General features: G+C 50.3%; 1 non-coding gene across 1 annotated transcript; it reads left to right on the plus strand.

Moving 5' to 3' along the window:
- Positions 1 to 2,329: 2,329 nt before the first annotated feature.
- Positions 2,330 to 2,468, plus strand: LOC127297756 (small nucleolar RNA Z247). Its single transcript, XR_007849446.1, has one exon. It is a non-coding gene; the product is annotated as a small nucleolar RNA Z247 (small nucleolar RNA).
- The last annotated feature ends 4,464 nt before the right edge of the window (positions 2,469 to 6,932 follow it).

Raw genomic sequence — 6,932 nt, forward strand, 5'->3', positions numbered from 1 at the left:
ATAAAATAAGATAACTAGGCTGGTGGAGTCCCGAAATTGGGCTCCACATAGGCCTTCATGCCCGTATCACATCACCGCCATCTGTGGGCCACCCGGGCTTGCCGGAATCGGACCATGTCGATGGTATACCTATGAAGTATATCCACAACACACACCTTTGCGCTGCACATCCGACGCCCAGCCGCCTGCACAGATTGCCGTTGACTCCCAGCCATCTGCCGATGTAGGTCTTCGTCTTCCTTCCCCACCGCGTGAAAACAGAGAGAGAGGAGGGAAGAAGCCCATGTGGAAGATCCAACCACTGCATCCTGACCTCTAGTCTCACTCCTCTTGACCAGCACGGCCTCCCGTCGATGTAATTAATCTTTTCACGATACGAATTTCCTCGAAGCGTATGGCGCCAGAGATTCGAGAGAGTGCATGCAGCGAGTGGTGTTGATGCGGTTTCCGTCGTGCCTACCATTGGCAAGCTCGAGCCAAATTCTTTTTTTTAGAAACACAGTACAAACACAGGCGCTCACATACACGCGCATACACTCACCCCTATGAACGCACACACGCACACCCTACCCCTATGAGCCAAATTCGGACTACGGGTTGATAGATGCAGGAATTCTTGCATAAATAAGAGAGGAAGAGCAAAAGACGAAATCCATAAAAGACTCCAAGATTTAGATTCAATATATTTCCCTCACTTAGAGAGGATATTGATTGGTTGAAATGTAGATCTAGATCTCCTCTCTCTTTTTCCTCAAAAAGATGCAAGAACCATTAGATGAATCAAAAGTTAGGGCAAACTCTTCAAAGTCAACAATGGAGGAGAGAGTGGGAAAAAGCCACCAGTAAATGGAGAAGAAGGGGGCTAAAGCCCCCAATGAAATATTACCGTTGCAGCCACTTAACCATGGAGATTCCTAGCCTACGTGGGGCAGAGATTCGGCGCCACCCCCCCCCCCCCCCCCCAAATTTTCGGGAACCTAGGCGCGCGTGGTGCACCTCTCAGTATATCCCCCCGGAGATAGGGCGGAGATATAATTCTCCAGCTTGGGCCAGAATTTCCGCCCGACATATGGCCGGAATTTCCGCCCCCCGAAAACTGGCAGAAACACCAAAATGGAAACAATCATAACTTGAGCATCCGGACTCCAATTTTGATGAACTTGGGCTCGTTTTGAAGATAACAACAAGCTCCACAAGCTCATGCAGAGAAACATCATAGTCCAACATGATAAAATGTTTGACCTCTCTAAAAGAGATGGACCGGCAAAACCTCCAAACCCAAAAACGCAAAAAGTTTTTCATCTAAAATCCATTTTTGGTGAACTAGACCTTGTCATAAAAGTAACCACAAGATCTAAAACCTCACATGGATAAGAACCTAATAACAACAAATGAAGATGATTCCAATGATGCAAAAGTTTGAGCTCTCTCCGAACGAAGCGACCGTGGCCACGGACCACATTGATGTACTGTACCCGCGAGCCCCGTCGAGTATGCCACTGCCAAATTCACCTACATGCTAGCTCAATACATGACTACTCACCAGTGAGAATTATATGCCTCGTACCACAATGGATCCAAAAATAGATATTGCATCTTCAAATTCTAGTCTAAAAAATGAGCACTGCAAATCCACCACTCTAATCAATGATAGGTGTGCACGCTATCACATGGCTCTGACCGAGTAAATTGGAATATGGCAGGAGATCGAGAGTCGGTTACCTGTAAGCAGGTGGTAGGGCAGTGTGGTATGAGAACGCAGCGGTGTATCGGAATCTTGGCTTGCACAGTAAGATAATTGGTTACCAAACTTGTAACAATCTCAGGTTGATTATATATATATATATATGCATCAGCCGGCCCCTGGAGGGTAATGCGCCAAACACCACCAAAACCTTCTTCTCTATATGGTATCAGAGCCTTGTCTTCCTCATCGCATGTATATGGCTCTCGTTTCCCACACTGGTGCCTCCTCGTCGACAAGCTCTTTGATGGCGTTGTTGATGGGTACCTTGATGGAACTCTCACTACTCAGCTCAAGACCCTTGAGGTGGAGAAAGCTGACAAGAACGGCGCCGAGACGATGCCGATTTCAGAGTATGGGCGATGGATCGCTCAAGATCAACAAGTGTTGGGCTATTTGCTCTCCTCTCTTTCCTGTGAAGTTTTGACCCAAGTCGTGTCCATGAAGACGGCGGCAGAAGTTTCGGCTGCTCTCGAGGAGATGTGCTCTTCTATATCCAGGTCTCGGATTATTCAACTTCAGACTGCTGCAGCATACTTCTCAAAGATGCGAGCAATTGCAGATGAGTTGACTGTGGCAGGAAAGAAAGTCGAGGACAACGATCTCATATCGCAGCTCCTCTCAGGATTGGATGAGGATTATAATCTGTTTGTTCTATCCATTGCAGCAAGAACTGATGCCTACTCCCTGAGCGAACTCTATGCTCAAATTCTTGCCTTCGAAGTGAGGCTTGAATCTCAGAATCCCGGCTCTCGGCATTACAACTCATCGGCCAACCTTGCTGCTCGTTGTGGCCGCAGAAGAGAAAACCGTGGAGGGAGAGGCAATGGAGGTGGCAACCATGGTGGGTTCACCTATCGTGGTGGCTACAATGGGGGCAACTACAACAACAATGGTGGATAAGACAACAATGGCAATCGTGGTGGCGGCAGAACATGAGGCAACACCAACGCAAATCGGGGTGAAGAACATACCGGTCAGGTCTATTTCAAAGTTGGTCATATCGCACCAAAGTATTGGTATAGATTTGATCAAGATTACGTGGTAGAAGAAAGATCTGCTGGATCGGCCACTATATTATCATATGGAGTTGACACCAATTGGTACATTGATACTGGTGCAACCGACCACATCACAGGGGAGCACGACAAACTGACAATCTTAGATCGCTATAATGGCCCTGAACAGGTTCATCCACTCAATGATGCAGTATGACTATTAGTCACATTGGGCGTGCTATCACTAGTAGGAAAAAGCCTACTAGTGGCGTACCAAATGGGGCTACTAGCGGCGCACCGTGGTACACCACTGGTATCTGGCTACCGGTGGCGCACCAGGATGGTACGTCACCAGTATATGGACCTGCTAGTGGCGTATTATGGTTAGGTACGCCACTAGTAATTTTTTTAGGAAACAAAAAAAAACATCCCTCGTGGGCGGGCCACCACGTGCAACCATTATTCCCTCATGGGCGGATCTTCTATGCCGAGCATCCCTGCACCTCCGCCTCCGTCGGATGGCCGGGGTGAGCTACTGCCATCCAGTCGAAGATGAAGGAGACGGCGATCGTCGTGGTCCTGTCGGTCGAAGCAGAGTCACGCTGTGGCAGAGCAGGGATCTGGCGTCCACACACATGAGCAGGCGACGAGGACCAGGAGACGGGCGTGCGCGGCGGCAGGATGCCGTTGAGCAGAGGGCGGCAAGGTGAACGGGGACGACAACGGCTTGGAGACGACGAATGAGGCGAGGTCGCGTGACCACGGAAGAAGGATGGCGATGGTGTGCTCGTGACGGCGGGGCGACCGGCGGTGCTAGATGCAGGGTGGCCGGGGAAAGGGGTTGACCTAGAGGGAACCAAGGCGGGCGGCGCGGACATGCCTGAGAGGCGAGGGCTGGACGAACGAGGCGGAAATCCATCTGCGAGGTGGAGAGAGAGGAGGGGGTCGACGGGGAAATCCGGCCACAAGCAAGGCGAGAGGAGCTCGAGCATAGTCAGGGGCGTCAGGCTGAAGGGAGATGGGTGAGAGAGAGAGTGGGGGTTTGGTGGAGGAGGACCCGATGGCGGAAAGGTTCGGTGGCGGGAGGGGGTAACTGCAAAAAGCACCAAGGTTCCGGGTGGTGGGCTAGGGTTTGCTTCGGGTGGGCTGGTGGGCCACCAGTATTCCCTTACTAGTGGCGTACCATCTTTTTCGTACGTGACCAGTAAAAATATACTGGTAGGTGGTGGCACCACGGGTAACCCGGGCGCTACTTACTGGTGGCATATCGCTTTCTTGGTACGCCACCAGTAATCAACTACTGGTGGCGCACCAAGAAAGTGGTACGCCACCAGTAAATAGCACCGGCGTACCCTTAATTTGATGTGCCATTGTACCATTCTACCTATAGGCTATTTCCTACTAGTGTATTGTTAATACACATAATTATATAGGAATAAAAAATATGATCTGGTGCAAGGAAGGTACGAGAGATGGAGGGAAAAAGCAGCGTCGGCTAGGGGGTGGAAAGTGGGAGTGCATAATCCGGAATATCTGATATTTGTATTCAAGAAATTGAAAAAGAAATTCTCGGAGGGGTGATCCAGCGCTCTCCCTTCCCATGACAGCCATGGCGGCGGCGCCCACTACGTGGGCGCTGTGGCTTGGATGTGAGGACTAAAAGATGGCCCCGCCGGCGGATGGCCCCACAGTAGTGGCGTCGAGCAGTACCTCCACTGGTTCAAGTTCTCGGGCGAGGAGGCGGCAGTGGCTTGAAAGTCCACCCTGCTCCGCAACATCGATGCCCTGCGCCGTGCGTTCCTCTGGAACACCATGGATCGTGCTACCGGCGCCAAATGCCTGGTGGCGTGGGAGGCGGTGTGCCGGCCCAAGACGGAGGGTGGCCTGGGCTTCAAATGTCTGGCGATGAAAAACGAGTGCCTGCAACTTAAACTCCTGCACCGTCTCCACTCTAACATCGACGCTTCGTGGCCTCGCTGGGCGTGGAGCTCGGCTGCAGGCCACGCCGCACTTGGACATCACTAGAAGCACCTCACTGCACTCATGCACCTATACAAAGGCATCTCGGTGGCCAGGGTGGGCGATGGGCGGCACACCCTATTTTGGCTCGACAACTGGATCGGCGGCGAGGCGATCGGCATCAAGTGGCTGGTCCTCGTTTTGCACACTCTGCATCACGATGCCACGGTCGGCAAGCGGCAGTCTCTGGTCCCGCGGCTCACCTCCGCGGGCGAGCGCTAGCTGCCGGCCCTCCTCGCTCTGGTGGGCGACGTCGTGCTCTCGGAGGTCATGGACACGCATGAGCTGACACGCTATCGCAAGAAGACAGGTGGCCTGGATGAATCCTCCATGTAAAAGCTACGGACCTGGGGTGGCGTCGATGCCCCTTCCCACGGGTTCATTTGGAAAACTTTGCCCAGTCGAAGGTGAAGTTCTTCGCCTGGTTGCTGTCCAAAGACCGTGTCCAGTCTGAGGCGTCGCTGCTGCGGAAGAACATCCTGTCCGTCGCTGAAGCCGTCTGCCCTATATGCCAAGCTCCCCTAGAGACTACAAACCATATCTTCCTCGAGTGTCAATTTGTGCGGTGCTTCTGGGCCGTGATTGGCTTCCAGTTCCCTAACGATGCCGATGTCCGGCTCCTCCACGAGTACACCGCACCCGTCGCGGTGCCCACTCGCTCTGCGACAACCTTCACCCTCCACTAGTAGGAAAATGGTTACCAGTGGCGCACCTTTTTTGTTACCCGTGGCGCATGTCCCTACGCCACTGGTAACACGCCATTGGTAGTACCTTACCCGTGGCGCACAGGGTTGGTGCGCCACTGGTACACCAACCCTGTGCGCCACGGGTATGGTACTACCTGCTGGAGATATGCCCAAGAGGCAATAATAAAATGGTTATTATTATATCTTTGTGTTTATGATAAATGTTTACATCCCATGCTATAATTTTATTAACCAGAAACATTAATACTTGTGTGTTTTGTAAACATAAAAGAGTCCCTAATAAGCCTCTTGTTAAACTAGCTTGTTGATTAATAGATGATCATAGTTTCATGATCATGAACATTGGATGTTATTAATAACAAGATCATATCATTAGGTGAATGATGTGATGGACATACACCCATAGTAAGCGTAGCATATGATCAAGTCATTAAGTTCGTTTTGCTTCAAGCTTTAAGATACATAGTAACCTAATCCTTCGACCATGAGATCATGTTAATCACCTACACCGGATGGATGCTTTGATGACATCAAACACTACTTTGTAAATGGGTAGTTATAAAAGTGGCATTAAGTATTCGGAAAGTATAGGTTGAAGCGCATGGATCAATAGTGGGATTTGTCCATCCAAATGACGGATAGATATACTCTGGGCCCTCTCGGTGGAATGCCATCTAATTAGCTTGCAAGCATGTGACTAGGTCACAAGGGATGTCATATCACGGTACGAGTAAAAAGTACTTATCGGTGACGAGGTTGAATTAGGTATAGAGATACCGATGATCAAAACCTCGAATAAGTAAAGTATCGCGCGACAAAGGGATTCGTTATTTTATGTGAATGGTTCTTTCGATCACGAAGTCATCGTTGAATATGTGGGAGCTATTATGGATCTCCAGGTCCCGCTATTAGTTATTGATCGGACAAGTGTCTCGATCATGTCCACATAGTTCGTGAACCGTAGGGTGACACACTTAAGGTTTTTGATGTTGTTTTAAGTAGATATGGAATATGGAATGGAGTTCGAATATTGTTTGGAGTCTCGGATGGGATCCAGGACATCACGAGGAGTTCCGGAATGGTCCGGAGAATAAGATTCATATATAGGAAGTCACTTTACAAGTTTGGAAATGATCCGGTGCATTTATGGAAGGCACTAGAATGTTCTAGAAGCTTCCGGAATAAATCACTATGGAAGGTGGAGTCCCGGATGGACTCCACCAACCCTAGCCGGCCAACCAAGTGGGAAGGTGGAGTCCATGGTGGACTCCACCACCTTGGCCGTCCAAGGTACAAGGAAAGGGAGCAATCCCAATCCACCTAGGTTTCCCCATTATGGCAGTTTTTGGAGTTGGACTTCAAATTGGTTTTGGGGCAAACCCTAGGGGGTTTCCACCTATTTAAAGGGGAAGAGAGGGGAGGGGTTGGACACACTTGGCTGCACCACCTAGGGCATCAAGGGCC

The sequence above is a fragment of the Lolium perenne genome, chromosome 4, assembly GCF_019359855.2.
Source record: "Lolium perenne isolate Kyuss_39 chromosome 4, Kyuss_2.0, whole genome shotgun sequence".
NCBI classification, from domain to species: domain Eukaryota; kingdom Viridiplantae; phylum Streptophyta; class Magnoliopsida; order Poales; family Poaceae; genus Lolium; species Lolium perenne.